Source organism: Stegodyphus dumicola, chromosome 1 (assembly GCF_044657685.1).
Source record: "Stegodyphus dumicola isolate Sdum_Otavi_A_Nest chromosome 1, ASM4465768v1".
NCBI classification, from domain to species: Eukaryota; Metazoa; Arthropoda; class Arachnida; order Araneae; family Eresidae; genus Stegodyphus; species Stegodyphus dumicola.
Window position 1 is genome coordinate 115439166 of NC_140768.1, and position 27204 is coordinate 115466369.

The following is a 27204-nucleotide window of genomic DNA, read 5'->3' on the forward strand; positions in this document are numbered from 1 at the left end:
GCTTGCGGCCTTGCGCCATTTTCTTTTTTCGTGTGCCTTACCTCGTGGTTCCAGAATGCAATGGATTACTTCTTTTTGTGTTTCTGCTGTGTTTGTGTGACCATTTTCAGGATTGTGTGCGCATTTTTGTGTGATAATTTCGTGTTTGTTTCAACATGCAAGACGCCGAAATTAGTGGATTTACGATAACTTAACCCCAGACGACCGTTGTGAAAGGTCAGACGATGGCTACTGACTTGTTCGAATACGCAAATGATGTTTTAGGTGATGACTGGCAGAATGTTATGAATAAAGAAAACATGAATCTTAATGACTATGCTACCCTGTTGCGGATGATGGACAGAGTGAACTTTGATATTGATTCAAAAGGACGTTACTGTTCAAAACAACTTCAACTTCTCACTGATGAATCCATCAAGCAAGTTATTGAAGAAGAATACCGGATTACCAGGTCTGCAGGAAACCGACTATTAGAGTTTCTTAAAGGTAAGTGCGAGTTTTTTCGCAGTCTGAACCCGAATATTACCAACTTAAATGAATCTAAATTGATGTTACATAAAATTATGTCTGTTGCTAATTCTGATAATGTACCTGATAATGATGTATGTGTTAATAGCAATGAAAAACCTAAGCCAAAGGCTAAAAGGAGCTCCCTAAAAAAACTATTAAAACTCTTCGTTAACGATGCTCGAGACGAGGATGGCTTTATCCTCCTAGGAATACCGCCCGCCCAGCAAAATTGGTTAAAAATAATGTTGATTTGCCTTTAGCAAATAAATTTCAGAAATTGTCTTGTAACTCGGGTAATAATGTTGATAATATTGATACTGATGTTCAGATTATTGAAATGGATACTGTTAATGATAATGATATTGATACTGTACCTGTTCGGCCCAAAATTCGCCCAATAATGGCAAAGCCTGACATTAAATTCAGTGATTCTTTAAAAATTTTGAAAACGGATACCAAAAGTGACATTGTTGGTAAAGTGAATGGCGAATTTTTGAAAATTTTTCCCTCTACTGAAGAGGATCACAGAATTCTTACTAGATATTTAGATGACAAAAAAGCAGACCACTATGTTCTTTTGACTAAGCATGACAAACCTATAAAAGTTGTTATTCGAGGCATTCCCATTGATTGTCCTGCTGAAGAAATTCACAAAGAATTACAAAACTTAGGTTATAAAGTTAGGAGCGTGGCTCAAATGCACAGAATTAAGACACGTGCACCAATGCCTCTCTTTCAGGTGCAATTAAATAACGCCAAAGGGGTCGAACAGGTATATGACATTGTAAAATTTATGGGTTTTTATGTAAAAATTGTTGTTTATCAATCTAACGGAAGTGTGCAGTGTCACAACTGCCAACACTTCCATCACTCATCTGAAAACTGTAAATTTCAACCTCGTTGTGTGAAGTGTGCTGGAGCACATAAAACTGCTGATTGATCGACTAAACGCCTAGAAACAGTAAAATGCTGCAACTGCCTTCAGACAGGCCATACGGCCAATTATAGAGGTTGCCCTAAATTCCCACAAAATAATGACATTGTAAAAGAAAAATCAAAGCAAATTGGTAATAAAAATTCTGTATATAATCTGAAAGCTGCCTCTAGCCCAAATCCTGTTGTAAATAGTAGTAATGTTACCCGTGGCTTGACTTATGCTAAGGTAGATAAAAATCCAAAAAAATGTTTCTGAGTCTGAGGATCGTAAAAATATTTATCTATGTGCCTTCCCCCCAGACTTAGTCTGGGTTAGGTGGACTTGCTGATCTCATGAAACTGTTTAAGGAAGTCAGTAACATTTTCAAATGTTTTTCACTGAGTAGTTTTAAAATGTATTAACGAAAAACTGCCTGAGCTAAAGGCCACTACTAACGCAATTGATAAGTTATATATTATTTTAAATATCTGTGAAAATGTTTTTGGTTCTTTTACTAACTTGAATGATGAATAATTGTATGAATTATATGCACATTTTTACATGGAATGCGAATGGACTTTCTGGTAAAATTCATGAACTACGATACATTGTAAATAAGTACAACTCTGATATGTTGTTCCTACAAGAACACCGACTTGGCCCATCTACCCCAATCTACCTGCAAAACTATGTGGTACATCGCTACAATAGACCAGCCAGAGTTCAAAACCCCAGAGGAGGGGGCACTGCACTTCTGGTTAAACGCTGCATCCCTCACTATCCTGTTCCAACTCCACAACTCCACAGATTTTCGCCATTGAGGCATCAGCTATCTCACACACTACAAGCACTAACATAACATACATTTTTGTCTCCATATACATTCCACCAGCACGAAACCCGCAATTAGTCCGTATGGACCTGCAGGCTTTACTCCCACTAGGCACTCATGTCTTAATAGGTGGAGACCTTAACGCTAGACACCGCGCCTGGAACTGCTACAATTCAAATAACACAGGACGTGTAATTTTCAATTTAGCCAGCTCGGCGAACCTACACATAGCAGCTCCTAAAACCCGACACGGTATACTGCTCGTTCTACTAGAATTTTAGATTTCTTCCTGCTCAGAAATACCAGCGTTCGACTGGATGTTTCTGTGCTGGATGAGCTCTCCTCTGATCATAACCCGGTGAGAGTGATCCTGAACATTAGCAGTTATACCCCACCAGACACTAGAGTCTTTGTTACTGACTGGCAGAAATTCGCCAAAACTCTAAACAACATGTAGTACACATTGCCAACAGCTCACTCGAGGGATGACATTGACAGCTTAATCCAGAACTTCACTTATGAAATTGTATCTGCTCATGCCAACGCTCAAAAAGAAGTGCCACAAAGACGTGTCCACAGAGACCGAGAACTGCAGCAACTAATAAAAGCACGAAACGCAGCCCGAAGGAAATTTCAACGAACCAGAAACAGAGAAGATAAACAGCAGTTTAACCGACTATGCAACAAGGTCAAATCTCTTTTAAACACCCAAGCACAACACAACTGACCCACCTACCTCCAGAATCTTACTACTGAGGATAACTCCTTCTGGAAAGCTATCCGGAGGTACAAAAATGCATCAATAACATTCCGCCCCTTAAAGAGCCTAAAGGGATCCACTACACTGAAATTGAGAAAGTAGAACTCTTAGCTCAGCACCTGGAATCTCAATTTCGCACTAACAACATTCATGACTCTGACACAGAAAACACAGTTCTACAGTTTCACTCTACCCTTACTACAAACCCATGCACAAACAACATCACTCCAACTTTACCTTCCGAATTTCTTGCATTCATCAAAAAACTCAAGACAAAGAAAAGTCCAGGATTGGATAAAATTACGAATGAAATGCTCAAAAATCTTCCGGCGAAGCCCATCTTCATCTTCACTAAACTGTGCAACATCATACTCAAATGGCAATACTTTCCTCAAAACTGGAAAACTGCAAAAATTTTACCTATACTGAAACCTGGGAAACCAGCTGCTAAACCTGACTCCTAAAGACCCATAAGCCTGCTGTCAACGTTGAGCAAACTATTCGAAGCCATATTGCTAAAAAGAATCAATACTCACCTGGAAAATGAAAATATCACAATACCTCACCAGTTTGGGTTCAGAAGCCAGCTGTCAACAACTAACCAGCTGTATAGAGTCATCGAAACAATCTCGGAGGGAATGGCGACAAAAAAGGTTACAGGAGGCCTCTTCATTGATATTGCCAAGGCTTTTGACAGAGTATGGTTGGATGCACTCATATACAAATTACATATTCTGGGATTCCCAGAATACATCATAAGCATTACTTATTCCTACCTAGCAGGTAGACACTTTGCCGTTCACGTCTCAGGAACAAACTCAACTACACATCCTATCCTAGCAGGGGCCCCACAGGGGTCCTTGCTTGGGCCCACATATTTTAATATTTACGTGAACGACATTCCCACTACTCATGACACAACACTTGCTATGTATGTAGATGACACAGCGATCCTAGCACAAAGTGCATTTGTTGGTCCAGTTATACAACGATTACAATGCTATATACAAACACTTGAGATTTGGCTAACCAAATGGAAAATTCCTGTAAATGTTGATAAAAATAAGGCTGTGCTCTTTACCAGAAAGAAGAAACACATGAGAAACCTCCACTTCTACAATCAAAATATTCCATGGTCCAAGCAAGTCCTTTATCTTGGGGTGACCTTCAATAATACTCTCACAAGGTCCCCACACAACACACCTATTATCAATAAGTTCCGAGTTCGTAAAGTATTACTCAACCCCTTAATTGCTCGGAACAATGTGTTATCCGTAGATAATAAGTTACTTATTTACAAGTCCCTTCTCAGACCATTACTATGTTATGCAAGCCCTGTTTGGGCACAGACTAGAAAGACTAATAGGCAGAGACTGCAGGCGTGTCAGAATATTGCACTAAGGCAGATAATCCAATCCTTGGTATGTGCTCCTTGGTAATCCGCTCCTTGGTATGTGCGAAATAATAGAATTCACCAAGAGCTTTGTATGGAGCAGCTTAGATTTCATTATTACAAGCTAGCAAAAATTTTTCACGAAAAGCAGGCAACTTTAAGCAACCCAAGTATCAAAATATGCAACTACGACTATAATGACCTTAATAATATGGATAGGCTATTGGCCCAGCTAAATGTCACCATCATGTAACCCAAGGACCCTCAGATTATAGGTGCCATCACTTTTTATGTAAAGTCTCCTAGTTTACTGTATCTGTGTACGTAACTATATATTGTAATGTTTGTTATCTTTTGTTTATGTTTTTCTGATTTAATATTTAATATTTACAATTGGGTTCAGACTGTGAAAACTTGTAACTTACCATGTATGTATTTTACCACCAGCTCCACAGCTTCTGTGCCAATCCTTACAGCTTATCTTCCCAAATTCTCCTATAGAATGACCCACGCAATATTATAAGTAACATAGGCAGCTAAAGTTTAACTTAAATTAAGTATGAAAAAAAATAGTAGGATGAAAGTGCATAAAATTAACAAATAATAGAAGGATTAATTAAATGCTTCATTGACAGTTAACCATGTCAACTTTCGCAATCACAAAGATTATTTCTACAAAGGGTAAGGCCTTCGGCCTAGGCACCCTGGTGTCACAAACACCGCTCTACTGGTACGGGAGTTTATTGTTGATAGTTAGATTGCATTAGATGTAATTCACGAACTCGACTCTGACCATCTACCTGTAATTGCTACCTTAGAAATTCCTAAACCCTCGACTAATACGACCAAAACTTACACAGACTGGAAGCTTTTTGAAAATTTGTTGAAAGACTGGACTTTTCCTCAAAAAAGCCTGAGTACTGTTATTGATATTGAAAACGGAATTTCTTCATTAACCAGTAAAATTAAAATCGCCACTGTAGAGGCAAGTTTTATAACTAATGATAGAAAGAAACTTTATAAATTACCCTCAAATATTCGTTCTCTAATGCAGCAGCGAAATAGGTTAAGAAAACGTTATCACGTGACCTGGTTTCCACCAATCAAGAGGGAAATTAATAAGATTAGTAAAGAAATACAGAAACTTATTAAACAACATAAGGAGGAATTATGGCAAGAAAAAATGCTGAATTTGGATGCCAAAAATGGTACATTTTGGAATTTCGTAAAAAATTTAAAAACTACGTACACCAGTAACCGACCATTGCACTTCAATAATAAGGTTGCGACTTCAGACCAAGAAAAGGCAGCCATGTTTGCTTCTCACCTAGAAGATCAATTTTCGCCAAATTGCTGGCCCGTCGATGCTGATTTTGATTTGCACACTTTCCAAAGTGAAGGACTGGCTTAATTCACATACAGCTAATAATTTAATGAAGCTTGCAACTCCATCCGAAGTTCAGTCCCTCATTAAAAAATTGAAGACCAAAAAAGCCCTGGGGCTTGACGGCATCACAAACACTGCCATGAAAAACCTGCCTATCAACGTTATATGTAAGATTACTTCTATCTTTAACGCTTGCATGACTCACTCTTACTTTCCACAACAATGGAAGACGGCCAAAATTATTATGATCCCCAAACCAGGGAAAGATCATATGCAAACAGATGGTTTCCGACCTATAAGCCTCCTGCCTGGCCTTTCTAAACTTTATGAAAGAATTTTACTTGCCCGTATGAAATTGCACCTCCAAAAGCTACCACCGGAGTAATTTGGATTCCGTGAACATCTATCGACCACCAAACAATTAGTAAGAATTACTGACTTTGTGGGGCAAGCACTTCACAATAATTTGTATACAGCTGTCCTCATGCTAGACGTGGCGAAGGCTTTCGACAGCGTTTGGCATGAGGGGCTAGTTTGTAAATTGATCGATCTTGATTTTGAAAGAGAACTCATTCTTGTGCTACTTTCTTTCATATCAAATAGGAATTTTAAAGTATCCGTTGGAAACTCCCTCTCTACTAAAAGAAACATGCTGGGCGGTATTCCTCAGGGATCAGTTTTACGTCCGATACTCTACTTGTTCTACGTCGCAGATTTCCCGAAAATCCACTGCAGTAATAATGCAATACTTGCATGTTATGCTGACGACACTGCTGTCGCGGTGAAGTCAGCGAATCTTAATCATGCAATTAAAAAACTACAGGAAAACGTCCCTTACATTGAAAACTGGTGCAAACGCTGGAAAGTCCGGATTAATGCAAAAAAATCCGAAATCCTCATTGTCAGAAAAAGAAAGAGGAATGTCCCCCTTGAAAAGGAACTATTACTGTTTAACGAAGCAGTGCCAATTGTCAATAAAGCGAAATATCTTGGCATAACTATCAATAATCGACTTACCTGGCTGCGCATATTGAGAATGTTCGTAACCATGCACTAAGAGTCATGAAATGTCTCTACCCAATTACAAGAAAATTTTCAAAATTGGATCTGTATAAGAAAAGGCTAATTTATCTTAGTACCATCCGACCAATTATGACATATGCGGCGCCAGCCTGGGTTACCGCCACTGAAAAAGATATAGAGAAACTCCAGAACGTACAGAACAAGTTCCTTAGGATTAGCACAAATGCCCACTATTATGTCAGAAACAAAGCATGCATAGAGACATGAAAATTGAACCACTAAATCACTTTATTCGCAAGATTAATGTAAGTTTCTTTAATGGTGCCGTAAATTGTGAACATCTTATGAACTTTAACTTGTTTCACTACGAGATACTTGCCGAAGATAGGTTTCTTAGGCCTTATGCTGCTTACCTGATTAAGGAAAATCAAGACTTTCCCACTTAATTAGTGTCTATTAAATAATGATCACGATAGTATCTACTTTCAGTGACACCAAACTCAAGCAGCAAGCGTCTCAGCCTCAGATTGGGTGGGTGACCACCCATGTGACTTAGGGCTCTTCTTCCCGTGCCTTGTGTTTATCTCCTGACGAGCTTGGACTAATACGCATTTGTAAATAATTTAGAAGACTGATTTATGAAATTAATTTCACTATTTCTACTTTCATATATGTTTTATACTGTATTTAATTGCAATTTTAGCGAGGTATTTCTCAGAAGACTCGTAACCAATGATAAGTCAGCTTGCAGCCCACGTGACAACTGGTCACGCCCCTTCGCCATTAGCTTCTGCCCTTCTGGACTCACATTTCGAACTTATTCTCTTTTCAGCGCCCAAAGAGCAAACATCTGATGACAGCCGGAACACATCAAGCAGAATGCTTGATAATCTCGGCATAAGTGTAACTTGGAACTAGTCAGATTGCTATGTCTGCCGAGGAGAGGACGCATAGTAACTATTGAGATATTGAATTTCCTGGCAGTTTCGTGTAAATGTGGCCGAAAAGTGAGATTTTGTCAAGTGTGACTCCTGGATACTTCACTTGATCCGTTCACTGAATATCGTCGTCAAAGAAGATAGGATTAGGTGGAAGGAAGTTTGTTTGTCCTTTTCTGAAAATAATGGCTTTGGTTTTGTCAGTGTTAACGGCAATTCTCCACAGATTTTTTCCTTCCTTTCGAAAAAAATTTCAGGTTATTCGTTCTCAACCAATCAGGTATCAGTTTCGTATGCTCTGAACTTGCTTGTAATGGACCTCTGTGGAGCGGTGTTGCCACACCAGGGTGCCTGAGCCTAGGCTCTACCCCTTGTAGAAAAAACTTCGTAATTACGAAAATTGACATAGCTAACTGTCAAAAAGCATTTAATTAATTCTTCTGCGATTTGTTAATTATCTGTAATATCTTCCTACTAAAATTTTTTTATTGTTATTATTAATTAATTAATTTTTATGTTAAACCTTAACTGATTGTATTAACTTCTACTAATGCATTTGTCTTTCAATAGGTGAATTGGGAAGATAAGCTGTAAGCAGGATTGGCACAGAAACAGTGGAGCTGGTGATGTAATACATACATGGTAAGTATACAAGTTACTTTCACAGTCTGAATCCTTTTATAAATATCAATTATTAAATAAGAAAAACGTGTTAAATGCATACAAACATTACAATTTAAAGTTATATATACTACAGATACAGTAAACTAAGCAGAGACAAAACATATAAAGTGATGGCACATATAATCTGTGGGTACAAGGGTTACATAATGGTGACATTCAGCTGGGCGAATGGCCTATCCATATTGTTAAGGTTATTATAATCGTAGTTACATATTTTAATGCTGGGATTATTTAAAGTGGCCTGTTTTTCATGAAGATTTTTTGCCAGCTTATAATAATGTGACCTTAGCTGTTCCATACATAGCTCTTGGTGACTAGACCGTCAATCTCGGAACGCCTGCTATTGTTAGCTGGGCGAGTTCAATATACGCAGGTGAAAGGAAAGGTTCCTGAATGGTTTACAAACGAAATAATTAGATCGTGGAATAGCTTTCAGTGGGTACCAGGGAAAAAAGGGATATGCTCGCTGACTTATTCCCAAACCGTGGAAGGAGTTTCACTGCTTATTTTTATGCTCCATGTTTTATTGAACATTTTGTTTAAGGACAGATTAATTTTTATCAATTTATGAAACAAAAAAAATATTTCGTAGAGAAATACGTGTTTGCAATGTAAAATTGTATGCTTATTTAAAATTTACTTAAAGGCACAACGTTTTGGCGAAATTACATAATTTTGTTTATTCCAACGAAATTTAATATTTATTAGAACTCTTATTACGGTAAAGTAACACAGTATTACATGGAGTTACAATACCTAACTGTAAAGGTTTTATTTACTTAAGGTATTGTAGAAAATTGTAACTGTAAAAAAAAGTCCAGACAATCAATAAGAATAATAAATAATACACTTACTAACGAAACACTAGCTACCCTCACAAATCAGGAGCACGTTCACAGTAGGCGCTCAATCCCGGAACGACTGAAATTCCCTATACTCAAAATCCCTTTTCCTTTCTCCTCTTAGCTCATCCTTACTTTCACGTAACATACCTACAAATCTTGGACTCTTCCAGCAAACAATAGAATTCGTTCCGGGATTGAGCACCTACTCTCTTCGTGTATTCTATTGTTTCTGACATACCAAGGAGCGTTGATTATTTGTCTTAATGCTAAATTTTGACATGCCTGTAGTCTCTGCCAATTAGTTTTCCTTGTGTGTGCCCAAACTGGGCTTGCATAACAGAGCAATGGTCTTAGAATGGACTTGTAAATAAGTAACTTATTGTCTATAGATAACACACTGTTCCGAGCAATTAAGGGGTTGAGTAGCGCTTTACGAACTCGGAACTTTTGGATAAAAGAAGTGATGTGTGAGGACCATTTAAGAGTATTATTGAGGGTCACCCCATGATAGAGGACTTGCATGGCCCATGGACTGTGGTTGCTCATATGTTTCTTCTTTCTTATGAAGAGAACAGCCTTAGTTTTATCCACATTTACTGCAATTTTCCATTTGGTAAGCAAAATCTCAAGCGTTTGTATATAGTTTTGTAAGCGTTGTATAACTGGACCAACAAATGCAATTTGTGCTAAGATCGCTTTGTCATCAGCATACATAGTAAGTGTTGTATCATGAGTGGTGGGATGTCGTTCACGTAAATATTAAAATATGTGGGCCCAAGCAAGGACCCCTGGGGAACCCTGCGAGGATAGGATGTGTAGTTGAGTTTGTTCTTGAGACGTGAACGACAAAGTGTCTACCTGCTAGGTAGGAATTAGTAATGTTTATGATGTATTCTGGGAATCCCAGAATATGTAATTTGTATATGAGTGCGTCCAACCATACTCTGTCAAAAGCCTTGGTAATATCAATAAAGAGGCCTCCTGTGACCTTTTTAGTAGCCATTCCCTCCGAGATGTTTTCGATCACTCTGTAAAACTGGTTTGTGGTTGATAGCTTGCTTCTGAACCCAAACTGATGAAGTATTATGATGTTTTCATGCTCTAGGTGGGTGTTAATTCTTTCGAGTAGTATGGCTTCAAAAATTTTGCTTAATGTTGAAAGGAGGCTTATCGGCCTATAGGAGTCAGGTTTTGCAGCTGGTTTCCCAGGTTTCAGAATTGGCACAATTTTTGCTGTTTTCCAGTTCTGTGGGAAGTACTGCCATTCAAGTATGATGTTAGACAGCTTGGTAAAGATGAGGATAGGCTTGACTGGAAGTTTTTTGATCATATCGTTAGTAACTGTATCCAGTCCGGAACTCTTTTTTCCTCTTGAGTTTTTTGATAATTGCAAGAAATTCTGAAGGTAAGGTTGGAGTGATGTTGTTTGCGCGTGGGTTTGTAGTAAGGGTGGAGTTAAACTGATGAACTGCGTTTTCTGTGTCAGGGTCATGAATGTTGTTAGTGCGAAATTGAGATTCCAGATGCTGAGCTAAGAGTTCTGCTTTCTCAATTTCAGTGTATAGGATCCCTTGAGGCCCTTTAACCTTTTGAAGACGGGATGGCCATTATAGTGGCCATAGAGTCCTCTCTTTGAAAAGACGGGGTTGTCCACTTTTGTGGCCATGTCTTTTTCCCCCATTTTCCAGGCTGAAAACTGGGCTGAAATGTCAAATTTGACATCCCTGGGGTTTTAACCACTTATCTCTTTCAAATGTCTTCCTTTTGCGACATAGATGCACCCCTCTGAGAATCCATTAAACTACACACAAGAATCTTTGTTGCAAATAGGAGGTGATTTCTTAAAGAGAGAAAAGCATTCGGTTCAAGATTCCCCGTCCTTTGGTAGCTTTTACAGCTAACAAAGCCCCGGCCTCAAAAGGTTAAGGGGCGAATGTTATTGTGGCATTTTTTGTACCTCCTGAAAGCTTTCCATAAGGAGTTATCCTCAGTATTAAGATTCTGGAGGTAGCTGGCCAGTTGTGTTGTGCTTGGATATTTAAAAAGATTTGACCTTATTACATAGACAGTTGAACACCTGCGTGTCTCCTCTATTTCTGGTTCTTTGAAATTTTCGTCTAGCTGCATATCGTGCTTTTATGAGTTGCTGCAATTCTCTGTCTCTGTGGACAGGCCTTTGTGGCACTTCCTTTTGAGCATCGGCATGTGCTGTGACAATTTCAGTTGTGAAATTCTGGATTAATATGTCAATGTCATCCCTCGAGTGAGCTGTTGGTAATGAGTACTGCATGTTGTTTAGAGTTTTGGCGAATTTCTGCCAGTCAGTGATAAAGACTGTAGTGTCTGGTGGGCTATAACTGCTAATGTTCAGAATCATTCTGACCGGATTATGATCGGAGAAGAGCTCTTCCAGCACAGAAATATCCAGCGGAACGCTGGTATTTCTGAGCAGGAAGAAATCTAAAATTCCTGTAGAACGGGCAGTATACCGTGTTAGGGATTTAGGAGCTGCTATGTGTAGATTCGCCGAGCTGGCTAAGTTGAAAACTACACGTCCTATGTCATTTGAATTGTAGCAGTTCCATGCGCGGTGTCTAGCGTTAAGGTCTCCACCTATAATGACATGTGTGCCAAGTGAGAGTAAAGCCTGCAGGTCCATTCGGACAAATTGCGGGTTACGTGCTATTGGAATGTATGTGGAGACAAAAATATATGTTATGTTAGTGCTTGTAATGAGTGAGATAGCTGTTGCCTCAATGGCTAAAAGCTCTCGAGTTGCAACAGGATAGTGAGAGATGCAGCGTTTAACCAGAAGTGCAGTGCCCCCTCCTCTGGGGTTTTGAACTGTGGCTGATCTATTGTAGCGATGCACCACATAGTTTTGCACGTTGAATGGAGTGGATGGGCCAAGGCGGTGTTCTTGTAGGAATAACAAGTCAGGGTTATACTTATTTACAAAATCTCGAAGTTCGTGAATTTTACCAGATAGTCCATTCGCGTTCCATGTAAATATGTGCATACAATTCATACAATTATTCATTATGCATATCAGTAAAGGAACCAAATAGATCTTAACAAATATTTTAAAAAATGAACAGTTTGTCTATTGCATTAGTAGTGGCCTGTAATTCAGGCAATCTTTTATTGATACATTTAATAACTTTGCTAAGTGAAAAACATTTAAAAATATTGCTGACTTCTTTAAACAATTTCATTAAATCAGCTAGTCCACCTAACACAGACTCAGTCTGGAGGGGGAGTGGTACATACATAAATATTTTTACAATCATCAGAATCAGAAACAGTTTTTTGATTTTTAACGACTGTTGCATATGTTAGACCAGGAGTGGTAGAGGCATTGGTGCTTGAGTCTTAACTGTGCATTTGAGCAACTCTCCTTACATTATAACCTAAATTTTGAAATTCCTCGTGAATTTCTTCAATGGGACAGTCAATTGGAAGTCTTCTGTTGACAACCTTGATGGGTTTGTCATGTTTAGTTAAGATTAAATAATGATCAACTTTTTTATCATCCATATATTTAGTTATTATTCTGTGATCCTCTTCAGAGAGGGAAATATTTTCAAGAATTCACCATTCACCTTACCAACAAAGTCTCTTTTAGTATCAGTTTTCAAAAAATCACTAAATTTAATGTCTGGTTTTGCCATTATTGGGCGAATTTTGGGTCGAACAGGTACAGTTTCAATATCATTTACATTATCAGCATCCATTTCAATAATTTGTACATCATTATCAACATTATCACTAGAATTACAAGATAGTTCCTGAAATTTATTCGCTAATGGCAGATCAACATTATTTTTAACTAATTTTGCTGGGCCGGCGGTGTTCCTAGGAAGGATAAAGCCATCCTCGTCCCGAGCATCATTAATGGAACGTTTCAATATTTTTTTCGTGGAACTTCTTTTAGCCTCTGGCTTAATTTTTTCATTACCATTATCACATACATTGTTATCAGAGCAATTATCAGTACTAGTAACAGACATGATTTTCTGCAACATTAATTTAGATTCATTTATCTTAGCAATTCTAGGATTCAGGCTGCGAAAAAACTCGCACTTACCTTTGAGTAATTCTAGGAGTCGTTCTGCTGCAGCCCTGGTAATCCGGAATTCGTCGCCGATGACCCTCTTGCTGGATTCATCAGAGAGGAGTCGAACTTGTCTTGCACAAAAATGTCCTTTAGAATCAATATCAAAATTCACTCTGTCCATCATCCGCATCAGAATCACGTAGTCATTGAGATTTAAGTCCTCTTTATTCATCACGTTGGTCCAGTCTTCTCCTAATACATCATTTGCATAGTCCATCGTATCCGTAGTCATATCCTTCATACAGTTAATAGCGGTCGTCTGGGGTGCAGTCATAATAATTCCTATATTTTCGGCGTCTTGCATGTCGAAAATATCACACAAAAATCACAAATCCGGGAAATGGCCTCACGAACACAGTAAAATCGCTAAAAGAAGTAATCCATTGCACTCTAGAATACGAGGTAAGGCACTGAAAAAAGAAATGGCGCGAGGCCGCAAGCACGACGGTCGACAAACCGGTCTCTCAGAGCAGTCACCAAATACGTCGTACCAGCTCAGCTTACTTGTAATCGAGAACCAGTTTCCCCTTTACATGTTAATCCCAAAGTGATCTGTGGTGATTGGCAGTTGTAACAAAGCTGCAAAATTGCTCCAAACAGTTGTTTTCCGAAACAAACGGATGTGTGATAACAGCGTATTAGGATTTAAAAAACGGTTAGGTTTCTAATAAGAAGTTTATTCAAAAAATAACGGTTGCTATAGGTTAAATGCTAAAGGCTCTTACTAACACGTTCAAGACAATTAACTAAGCTGTCACTTTCCATTCAAAAAAAATTTATTCATGTGATCACGTGAGACCACCAGGACAAATATTCTGTTAACCAGCTAATGGAAAAGTACCCGAAATGAAAGTAAAGAAGCATGTTTAGAATTCAGTACTGTTGCAACCGGCAATCTATTGAATTACTTACTAAAAAACTATTATATTATTACTTAGTTAATAGTTTTTTTAACAGATGGCGGTACCTCTTTCTCCCATGATTTTATAGCACAATTCAGTGTGCCATCAGCCAATGAGATAGCCAATTAAAAATTCAGAACTATCTTTCCAGTTTGCATAATCATATAAATTATTATTTAATATTATTAATTTTCTTACGTTTTGCAAAATATTTACTTTGCTGTGGTTTATGGTACGTATAAAAAAACTTTCAGAGAGCAAATAAAAAGTGTGAAATACTTTCTTTTTTTTATTTTGTTTTGTTTTGTTTAGCTGGTTTTAGTATTTCAGTGAATCACTCGATTTTAATATACCTGAAAGTGGGCCCCTAAATGTCATGGATATAGATTATGTCAAGAATTTGCGCATTTAAATGAATGAAACGGACAAGAGGTAAGACAAAATACACCCGCATTTTGTATTGCTATACTTAGCTGCTTCAAGAATTATTTACAGAAAATTTGTTGTAAGCAGTATTAAAAAAAAGAGAGAGAGAGAATGTATTTAAGAAAGCAAATTTAAACATTGCTGCTTTTTCAGTAAACAGTTATTTCCTGCGTTTTTTCTTTCGTTTTTTTATAATGTAAACGGGAGATTTATTTGAAAGTGAACTGATGACAAAGATCTGAAAACAGCATTTGAAAAGCTCTCCGCAAATTCAACATTGATACATTGATACAGAAGTATTTATACAGGGGTTCTACTGCATTCGCAGTACTTCCCTGTAAACCTGAAGGAAATCCACAATGGGCATGGTGTTGAAAGGTTCCTGGATGAATCCCATGGAGGGAGCAGGAAGAGGGAGGAAAAAGAAGAAAAAGATCTCAAGTAAGTCCTTGAAAACTGGCGAGGGAGTAGAAAATAAAGTCCAGAAGCCGGCCGAGTTGGTAATCTTCTCGTCTATGGGTGATTCCGTAAGTAGGCGCAGAAATGGAATTTAGGGTTAGCGCTGGTTTCTGTGGCGCCATCTATCGGTCTGTTGCGAAGCTGACCAAGAAAGGAGATTTGCAAAGCAAGATGAAAGTTCGGATTTTCTGCAGTATGGGCTTCGTTTTATCCAAAACACGAGGTAAGGTGATTAGGAGTGTAAATTCAATATATTGATGGTGCGAGCAGTGAAGGTCCTATTGTAATAGTCATCCTCTATGATTTCGTAATTTAAAATATTTGAAAAGTCCGCTATGCTATTTTGATTTGCTTTTCTGTAGAAATTTTCACTGATCTTGTTGATGTAGGTTTTCACATATTCTATTTCTAAGTCGCGGTGCAAGTTTTTATTTCTGATGTAATACGCAGCTCCTGTGATAGTCCTGAGGAACTTGTTTTGGATAACTTGTAACTTTTTAATGTCGTTCGGTTTGGCATTTGCCCAGACTGGAGATGCATAAGTAAAAATAGGTCTTATGATCGCCGTGTAAATTCTCTTCTTCCTATTTAGGCTAAGACCTGAGGATTCAGATAGGAGGTGAAAGAGCTTGTACATAATTCCAAAGATTTTTTTCCCTTGTAATGTTTATGTGTGTTGACCAGGTGAAAGTTCGATTAAAGGTGATGCCAAGATATTTAGCTTGGGTTACAAGAGGGATCGTTTTTCCAAATAAAGTCACTCTAGCGGAGATGTTATCCAGTTTCTTGTAGCGCCGGATGAGTAGAATTTGGGATTTGTCTGCATTTATGTTCACTCTCCATTTCCTGCACCATTCTTCCACTTGTTGCATTTTATTTCGTAGTTGTGCAATAGCGTTGTTATGTTTTCTAGACTTTTGTATAAGCGCGGTGTCATCCGCGTAACAGGCCAGTTGAAAGTTGTAATCTTCAGGGAAGGTTGGAAAATCATGAACATAAATAATATAGATAATAGGTCCTAAAATGCTACCCTGGGCGACCCTCCCAGGATAGGATATGGATTAGTATAATAATCACCTTGTCTAACTGAGAAGGTACGATTTTCGAGGAATGACTTCAGGATGAAGACGAGTTCTCTCGGGATATGCAGTTGTATGAGTTTATAGATGAGGCCTTCATGCCAGACGCGGTCAAAAGCTTTGGCCACGTCTAGCATGAGGAAAGCAATACTAAGTTTATTTCTGAGAGCCGATCCTTTGAATTCTGAGATACGAGCCAGTTGATGGGTGGTAGAAAGTCCTTTCCTGAACCCATGTTGTTCTTTCGGGATGAAGTCGAGGTGATTTTGCAGTCTGTTATAAATAATTCGCTCAAAAATCTTTCCCAGAGTAGACAAGAGTATTATGGGTCGGTAGCTAGTAAGTTTATCAGGTGGTTTCTTGGGTTTAGGAATTAGGAAGATTGAAGGGTGTTTCCAAACATTCGGAAAATAAGAGTTCGTGAGGCAGGCGTTGTAAATGGATGTTAACTTGCAGATGACACCGTGCGGGAGCTTCTTAAGGAGTTTATTTGAAATTTGATCTGGTCCAGGAGCTTTTCTATTATTTGAATGCTTGATAATATTTTTAACTTCATCTGGGGTAGTGAGTTTAATAGCGTTATGTTCCAACGGCGCGTTGAGCCAGTTCGTGACGTGGTCAGTAATGGCGGCAATGGTGGTTTGGTCTGCAGGGAAGTCGTTGGGTGTGAATTACGAGTCAGGTGGTCGGCAAAAGCTGCAGCTTTTTCTTCATTGGTGTAGGCAATGTCAGATTCTACAAATCCGTTGTGTGAGATGCTCTGGGCCACACTGGGCTTCTGAGTGTACCAGACTCATGGATATTCCTTCTACTTGCTGCAACTGCGGAGGAGATCACCCGGCCAATTTTAGATCTTGTCCTCGTTTCCCAGGCAATCAACGGACTCGTGGTAACAAATCCACGCCTAGGAATAGGGCCGCTGCTTTGGCAGCTCCATCTCAGGGCACTACAACCACCACGGCAAACGCCGAACCACCAAGACGTCCCGCGCATGCTCTCCCCAGTGGTGTTAACCCGTTGAGTTATGCAGCGGCAATAGGGAAAGCTACCATAGAGCCAGGATGTGATTCCAGACATGCAATACTGCTGGTTACTGCAAAAACTAAAGCTGTAACCCCAACAGTCACTTCAGCAGAGAGTGCCGACTCGGACGATATTTTCGCCTCCACTCTAAAATGCTTGATTGACATCTCCCGCGACCCAGCGGTAGACAAGCATATGCTTCTTGCTTTCAAAAAGGCTATGCCAAAGCTTAGGCAGGCTGACGCCTTAATGAGAGCATTCTATATATATATGAAAGTTATATTGAACTTTCAGACTGATTCGGCTAAACTTTCGGCCTATGTCTCCTGTTATATTTGCAGAACCTACAATTTACAGCCTAAAATTCAACTCCCAACGTGATATAAGACCTGTCACAGAAAGCTCACTCTCCATTTGCACTTGGAATACAAATTATATCTATAATAAGATCCATGAAGTGAGAGATTTCATTGCAGAGCAAGATCTTGATGTACTGTTCGTCCAAGAGACCCATTTTATCCCAGGCCGAATTCCCAGAATTGGGAACTATGACATAAACTCGACTTACAGGGTGTCATATGGCAGACATGCAAGTAATGGCATCTGTATCTATGTGAAACATTTGATTAAACTTCACATGATACCCCCTCCAAATCTGGAACATGTGGAAGCGACTATTATCAAAATTTTTATACAAAATTCTCCCCCCTTACAATTGCTTCGGCATACCTCCCCCCAAAAGGAGCTGCTCGTGGGAGGTATGTTTTTCCTGTCAGTGATTTTGATAAACTTCTCACAATCTCAAATCACCTAATTATTGCTGGTGATCTAAATTCACGCCATACCGATTGGTTCTGTCCTAATAAGAACAGGTTCGACATTAGTCTAAATTCATGGATTCAGAGCTCTCGTGTACAGATCATAGCTCCTATTGCCCCGACTTACTACCGTGTAAGAGGGTCCCCCGCAGTTCTTGATCTGGCTGCTTTTTATAATGTTTACTTTCGGCATGAAATTAAAGTGATTCAAGAGTTTGATTCTGGTCACTACCCTGTTTTGATTACCCTAGATATTCAAAATCGATACACAAAATTAGAGGAGCAAGTCTCAACAAATTGGGACGATTTTCGGTTTATTTTGGAACGTACAGCTACCCCCCTATCAAAATTTCCAGCAATGCGGACTTTGACAGGTGTATCAAAAGCATAGAATCTTTACTGAAAGAAGCGAGAGCCGCGGCTTCGAAACCTATCACACATCCGGGCGCTAGGCTCCCGCCGGATACTAAATCCAAAATTAAGCGGCGCAACTACCTGCGAAAACTTTGGCAGAGAACACGTGATCCCAGTATCCGTGCTCAATTTCGCAGACTACAGAACGAGATTAGGTCTGAAACCCGCTTGCAAAAACAAGCGGAGTGGAAACACTACATTGAGTCCCTAATGACTGACGAAGAGTCGGTTTGGCGCGCTGCCGCCCGACTACGCAAACAATATAAACACATTCCGCCTCTTGAAACGGCCAATGCTAACCAGATGGCTTTTACAGACACTGAAAAGGCTGAAGTTATTGCTGACAGCTTTGCTACACAATTCAGTCCAAATAACGACGCCTACTGTAACCGTCCGGTTACGTTACACAGGGGCGCATACACTCACGTGTAGAACATTTCTTAACAGAACCCATCACGCCTGACTCAGGCCGACTGATCCAACTGATTACGATTACGATAAAATGAAACTGAAGAAGGCCCCTGGCATAGATCAAATTTAGAATCGCATGGTTAAAAACTTCCCCATTATGTATATTGTATGGATAACGCTCTTGATTAACCTTATGCTTAAAAGGTGTTACTTCCCTGACTGTTGGAAAATTGCCGCAGTTATTCCTATTCCAGAACCGGGTCAAAATTTAAATCTCCCTGTCAACTACAGGCCCATTAGCCTCTTATCATCTCTCTCAAAAATATAGGAATTTGTTTTACTTAAACACCTGAATGAATTCTGCCGTGATCGAAATTTAATAATCCCGGAACAAGACTAGAACCAATTCCCTGGGTTCCTACCTATAATCCCGGAACAATTTGGCTTCCGGCCTGAACACTCCAGTGTACACCAGTTACACCGTGTAGTGGAATTTATTCACGAGGGCTTTCGTAAATGAGAGAAAACTGAAATTGTCTATCTGGACATTGCCAAGGCCTTTGACAGGACTTGGCATGACGAGCTTATTTACAAGTTCATGCGGCTTGGTTTTTCGGAACAACTCATTAAAACTATCAACTCGTACCTGACGGGTAGATCCTTTCAGGTGCGAGTTCGCCATGAATACTCAACTCCCCGCTCGATCTGTGCTGGGGTCCCACAAGGAAGTTGCTCCGACCTCAAATGTTCAACATCTACGTAAATGACATACCTAAGTCACCTAATGTCAATCTAGCTTTATATGCGGACGACACAGCCATCATGAACCAACATTCCAACAGCTCCACGGTAATTTCTGCACTGCAGAATTATCTTTCAAGCCTAGAGTTCTGGCTTGACACTGTGGAAGATCAAAATTAATTGCGCTAAATGTGCTGCCATATTATTTATCCGAAGTACTTTCCCAAATTTACCTAACTTGCAGTTCTTCGGAGAACCAATTCCCTGGGTTCCTACTTATAAGTATCTAGGAGTGATACTTGATTCAAAATTAACTTGGCAACCTCACATTCAAAAAACAATTTCCAATGCGAAGGTTGTCAAAACCCAATTACTGCCTTTTTTCGCTAGAAATAGCGACCTGTCCACGAAAAACAGGATTTTGCTCAATAAATCAATGATAAGGCCAATTCTGACATATGCTAGCCCGATTTGGGGCGCAGCAGCAATTACTAACAGGAAACATATCCAAATTTTTCACAACATTATGCTACGGCAAATTTATGAAGCTCCTTGGTTTGCTACGAACGAGGACATTCATAATGCAGCCAAAATTCTCCCCATAAATCGCTTTATACAGCGACTTTCGGCTAAATTTTTCCAAAAGATTCCTTCGATCGGAAACCCCGTACTCCACAGCCACCCTGTTTATCATCCGGGAATTGCATCGGCAAAAAAGAGACCCAGAGCTAATCTGGAGAACGCATATAATGCGTTTACTTTTCCCAAGAGGCGTTACTATGCAGACGAGGCGCCTCAAGGTTTCAATATGCTCGTTCGCTTCTCTCCCCCACCTGAGTGAATTTGCTGATCTTTCAGGTTCCCTCAGGGTCACTCTCTCTTTGTCCCGTAATCGGGCAATCTTACTTCTTTCAACCGTAAGTGGTTGTTATCAGGCTCTAAGCACATCTTTGTTCCCTTCTTAAAAGGGCTCTAGTGCAAGGATTACTTAATTTAAACTTAATCTCTGTAAGAGAACTTAATGCTTTTTCATTAGTTATCATAACACTTAAAGTTAATGCAATCTTATTATATTTATAAAAGTTTCTCCTCAGAGGCATTACTGGTCGTGTCTCTTTAATTCAAACTCGCCTAACGAGTTCCCGCTTTTCCCTTCCCCCAGACCCGAAGCACTTGCGACATGAAGCTTTTCGCCAGCGTTTCCGCTCTCGTGTTGTTAACACCACATGACCATTGATCAAGGAAACATAGATGCTTTTCAAAATTCATGATGTAACCCCTCCAAATTGATTCTGGCCCTTATTCGACACCAAAATTACTAAATTAAGTCCTTCAGTGTTTTTATCTTTTTTTCACTGTGGAAGGCAGTTACTCTTTTCGTTAAATTAACATTTTGGCATTAAATTTACCTCTTTACGGAACCCTCTTTTTGGAGATAAAGATAATTCTTTGACGATGTGCCGATAAAGGCTACATACCTAAGAGCCCCGTAATAGAACCCTTCCTTGGTCCTTGATCAAGTTCTGATAGGAGGAGTGTTGATCGCTGGGTTTTTTCGTTTACGGATGTAACTTCAGAATGAGCCATCTTCAATATTTAAGTTTTCTATTTTTAAATTCCAAGATTCCTTTCGATGCTGCTGGATATTAGATTTAATTTTTCTGGTGAGTCTATTAATTAATGGTTTTAAGGAAGGATCCAGGTATGATTGTAGAGTTTGCGAGTTCTGTTCCGTTGCTTGATTAAATCACGAATATGCATGGGGAGGGTGCCGTAATAATAGGAATTCATCTTTTCTGTAGTTGCTTGCGCTAGGAAATCTTGAAGAGTGTTCGTAAAGATTTTTGCATCATTCTCGATATCAGCTGTGGTTTTAAGAGAACCCAGACTTAGGGGTGACGTAATTGCGAGGTTGTGAAGTAATTTCCAGTCCACAATTTTCCTTTTCTTTGTATCTTCCGGCTTGCTGTATCCCAACCTTGCCATTACGGAGACATGATCTGAGGAAAGCTCTTGAATTACTTCTATTGCAAGGGGTATGTTAAAATTTGAGAGATAAAAATCAAGAATATCAGGTCGTTTGCGAGGAGTATTAGGGCGGTACGTAGACTCGGGTGTGAATAGGAAGATGGGATTATTTTCTACGTAGTCTCTGATGGTATGACCATTTGCGTTGCTATGATTGCAGCCCCAGTCCACATGTTTTTAATTAAAGTCTCCTCCAATGATTGTGGGAGCTGGGTCTTGTAGATAAAAGTGTATATCAGGTGCTGAGATTTTGTTACCCGGAAGGTTATAGAGTGCACAAATTTTGGTATGTCCGATTTTGGGTAGTACAACATTTACACAGATGACTTCAAATGCTTTTGTATTATCCACAGATAATAATCCTGAGCAAAGACTTCTTTTCATGTAAATTGCAACACCTCCACCACGGTGTCTAATTCTGTCGCATCGATAAGTATTGTAATTTGCGATATTGATGTTGTGCTTCGAATTAGCATGTGTCTCAGTGACAAGGCAATTATCCACTTCATGGCGAATTAAAAAGTCCTGAAATTCAGGTATTTTTTGTTTGATGTTCTGTGCATTCCACAGAGTAATCGTAAGCGGAGAAAAACTGTAATGAGAATTAATCATGTTTTTTCTGGAGAGACATGACTGAATTTTGCGCTGCAGCAGCGTTGAGCTGAGTAGTTGTATCCTTTAGAATGAAGATAGCAGCCGTAAGGGTTGTCATCAATGATTTGGCCTCTTCTAGCTTTGCTGAGAGCTCGTCAATTTCAGGTGCGTGCTTGCTTTGGATTCGCTGAGCACTATTCATGATAACTCTGTCCGAATACAACATTTTTCCCTGTGAATATTGCCGGAGCTTGGGGAAGTAGCTACATCCACGAAATGATGCTGCGTGATTTAAACCACAGTTCGCACAGGTGGCTGGCTCGTCGGGTGATTTAGTGCAAGTTTCGGATTCGGGCCCCTGTCCGCACTTTACACACCGCGGAGGGAGGTGACACTGTGCTTGAGCATGGTGAAAGCTTTGACAACGATAACATTGAGTGGGGCCTCTTCTGCCCCTGTAGGTCTCAACTGTGACACGAAGTCTCATCAGGTATTCCAGGTCTTGAATGATTCTGGCTTTGTCGCTTTTAGGCAGTATGACGAGATATAACGGCATTTTTTGAATTTCTGTACCTCGCCTTCTTATAAGTTGAACAACCATATTAATCGTGTATCCAAGGTTCACAAGGGCTTCACCAACCTCTGTTGGAGGAGTATATGAAGGAATGCTACGGATAACAACCTTTAGCAATTTCTCATCCGGCAACATATGCGTGTAATACTTGATTTCTTTTTTATCCGGTAAGGCGGTGACCTGCCTATGCATATCAGTATTGAAAACTTTTATTTCGAAGTCATAGTCACTTTTCATTTTTGCTTTAAAGTCCATTTCTTCGTTTTCAATGAGATCATTAAGCTTTTTCCAGGTGATGGTAGTGTCCTGAAGTCCCAGGAGAAATAGGAAAATCGGAGGAATTTTCCTATTTCTCCTGGGATACTGGAAACCGGCGCTGTCTTGAAGGTCCTGCGTTTCCATTGGTTGCTGAGGATCTGCATCCTGGTTTCTCATTGGAAATACTGAACGAGATAAGGACTGAAACCTGTCTCTTCAAACAGACGGAGTGGAAACACTACATTGAGTCCTTGACGACTGAAGACAATTCGATTTGGCGGGCTGCCGCTTGAATACGCAAACAATCCAGACACATTCCGCCCCTTCAAACGGCCGATGACCCACGGATGGCTTACACAGACACTGAAAAGGCAGAAGTCTTAGCCGACAGCCTTGCTACTCAATTCACTCCTAATAACGACGCCTACTGTAACCGCCCGGTTACTCAAGGGCGCATACATTCACGTGTTGAAGAGTTTTAACAGAACCTTTCACGCCTGAACTTAGGCCCACTGATCCTAAAGAGGTGATGGAATACATCAATAGACTGAAACCCAACAAGGCTCCAGGCATAGATTCTATCTTTAATCGCATGATTAAAAATTTCCCTGTAATTTTTATTGGTCCTTAATAATTTTATGCTAAGGAGAAGCTACTTCCCCGACCGCTGGAAAATTGCAACGGTCGTCCCCATTCCAAAACTGGGGCAAAATCTAAACTTACCCGTCAACTACAGACCAATTAGTCTGCTTTCATCACTCTGAAAACTATATGAATATGTCTTACTTAATCGCCTGAATGAATTCTGTCGAGATCAAAACTTAATCATTCCGGAACAATTCGGCTTCCGACCTAAACACTCCACGGTACACCAGTTACTACGTGTAGTGGAATTCATTCATGAAGGCTTTCGTAAGCGAGAGAATACTGGAATTGTCTATCTTGACACAGCTAAAGCCTTTCACAGGGTTTGACATGCCGGACTTATTTACAAGCTCAGGCGACTGGGCTTTCCGGCTCACATCATTAAAATTATTAGCTCGTACTTAGACATACGAAGCTTTCGCGTATGAATTAACCACGATCTCTCCTCTCCCCGCCCGATCCATGCTGGATGTCCACAGGGCAGTCTTGTCTCACTTCTGCTCTTCAATATCTGAACGACGTGCCTAAGGCACCTAGTATCGATTTAGCTTTATATGCAGACGATACGGCCATCCTAACTCATCATACCAACATCACCACGGTAATCTCTACATTATAGAGTTACCTTTCAGCCTTCTGGCTCAGACTGTATAAAATCAAAATTAATGTCGCTAAATATGCTGCCAATTTATTCATCCGAAGAAACATCCCTCGTTTAGATAATCTAATTTTCTTCGGTGAACCTATTCCCTGGGTTACTGCTTACAAATACCTTGGTGTTTTACTAGACTCAAAATTAACTTGGCAACTTCACATTCGAAAAATTATTGCGAATGTGGAAGCTGTCGAAGCCAACCTGCGCCCCTTTTTTGCTAAAAATAGCGACCTGTCACTTGACAACAAGATCTTGCTTTATAAATCTATCATAAGGCCTATTCCCACTTACGCGAGTCCCATCTGGACTCAGCTGCTCTGATTAACCGTAAACACGTCCAAATTTTTTCAATCAAAATTTTTACGGCAGATATTAAACGCTCCATGGTCCATAAGGAACGACGACATTCATAACGACCTCAAAATTATGCCCATTAATCGCTTTATACAGCGACTTTTGGAAAGATTTTTCAAAAACATCCATCTTGTTGGAAATCCAGTATTAAATACCCTGCCGGTATATGATCCTGCGGTTGCCTCTTCTAAAAAGCGACCCAGAGCAATCTTACAACCTGATTATGCTCAACTACCTTTTAAAGGGCGTCGGTATTGGAATACAGACGCCGAAGTGGATGCTTACCTCTCGTTCCTAAACCCCAATCGCCTCCGCGTTAACAATGCGTAAGGGCATTGACCGGAGAAAACCTGTTCTTTAACTCTTTAAGAAGAGTCTTCTAACGTTTCTTTAACAAGGATAACTTATCTCCGCAGCCGCACGCGACTGCATTTAATTTCTCAATAGATTTAATGTCTCAATAGCTTCTTTTCCACCCTCTAAACGGGTTGCTTTCGACCCCCCTAAGGGGGCCTTTAAACGTCGCACTAAATAGCGAACAAAAATTTTCTTCTCTTCCATCAGCTGTATCATATTGAACTGCTACTAGACTGGGGGGGAAACCCGCCCAACGGGTTTCTCCCCCCCCCAGCCTTTTTTGCCCAATTCTCCGGATTGCTTGTCCTAGAGATTTTATTTTACTGTTGATATCAAGAATCAAGGAAATGTATTGCACCTTTTTATTCTTTTCAAAATTTTTTTGAATGTTGACTCCTGTCTCAAAATTTATTCCTGGCCCTTTTTAAACACGAAATTTAATTTAAAGACTTTCTAAGAGTTTTACCTTTTTCTCATGCAGAAGGCATTATCTGAAAAGCTTTTATTTTTATAATTAAGCTTCAAATTTTTCCCTTATTAGATGAACCCCTCTTTTGATGTAATTATTTTATCTCTATGATGTAATTATTTGATATGGAGTTAAAGGCCTAGTCTAGCGCACTCCGTAAATTAACTTACTTGATCCTTGATGTTTCTCATTGGAGGAGCAGGATCTGCGTCCGAGGCCTCGTGGTAAGGGGATTCTTCCTGTGGTTTAGGCACATCTTGGGCTGCGTCCTGCGGTTTAGTAGAGCTGGCTTGGTTTTGGGTTTCTTTTTAATTTTTTGCGATGACGAGGGAGGCTCTGCTGAGTTTCCTTCATTGCAGAGATGGTCTGGGTCATCAGAGACTTGTTCCAGGATAGCAAACTTGTTGCATGTGTCCGGTTCCGGAGTGCTTGGTCGTTTTCCACTTGCGGTCGGCACGGTAGTTGGCATGGTAATCTGCTGCTGGTTTTCAGTAGGAGGGTGACTTGCAAAGTCCGGGAAGGTAGTGGAGAAGAGTGTTTTAAGCTGCCTTCATTCATTCAGAAAGTCAAAAAGTTCAGCCCTTCTTGACGTCGTTTCCAGTTCCTTGATGGCGGGGTTGATGAAATCAGACATCACCTACATGATGTTAGCCATCTGAAAATCAGCATAATACAGCAACGAAAAGCTAAGAAAAATCACGCTACTACAAAGTAAAGCAAGAGCAAATATTCGCTGACCGCCTACGGGACTGGGTCAACTCCGCGCTTCTTATTCCAAGCTACGAAAATCACGTTGTAACAAAGCAAAGTAAGAGCAAAAATTTAGACGTCCTACTCTGACTGCGTCTAAGAGTCTACTCAAAGAATCAGTAAAATCGCACTAAGGCCTTTTTACTACTCTATGGTCCGCAAATTCAACAGAAAATTGCATAGTGCTCTTATAGACGTGTCTGAAAAAGAGATGGCGCCATCTATTATAAAACTAATTAACTAATTAACGAAATCCGGTAGATCTCCTGTTGGGGCAATGCCTATAATTCTTTAGATTCGTCGCTCAGTTTTACACACACTAGATCTGATATTTTAAGTAGAATTCTATTATTTTATAATATACACATTGTATGAGATTATTTACATATAGCCTTTAGTTTTAAAGGAGCTTACAAATGAAAATGAGAGATTATATTTTACCGTATTCTAGCCATCGCTCTGCTAATCGTGCTACTCTGTCAATAACCTTCCTGGAAAGAGATATTTCATCCCATTACTTTTTGATTATCTTCATTCCACCGAAAATTTGCGAGTTTGTTGACAAATTTGAAGAGAAATATTTGTTTGGGTATCTTTACGTTTGTTTTATCGATATGTCCAGCAGCACCTAGTACTTTTCTATTTTTGCTGTTGTTATATTTTTTAAACCCATAAACTTTTTTTTTTAATTTACACTGTTCGAAAGTATGAAAATAAGTAATTTACAAAGTAATTTACAATATTTGGAAGTACGACAGCTTTGAAAAGCAACATTTGTTTGGGTATTTTTACGACAACTTTACCGATATAATCGGATACCATCTTTTTTATTATTTATTATT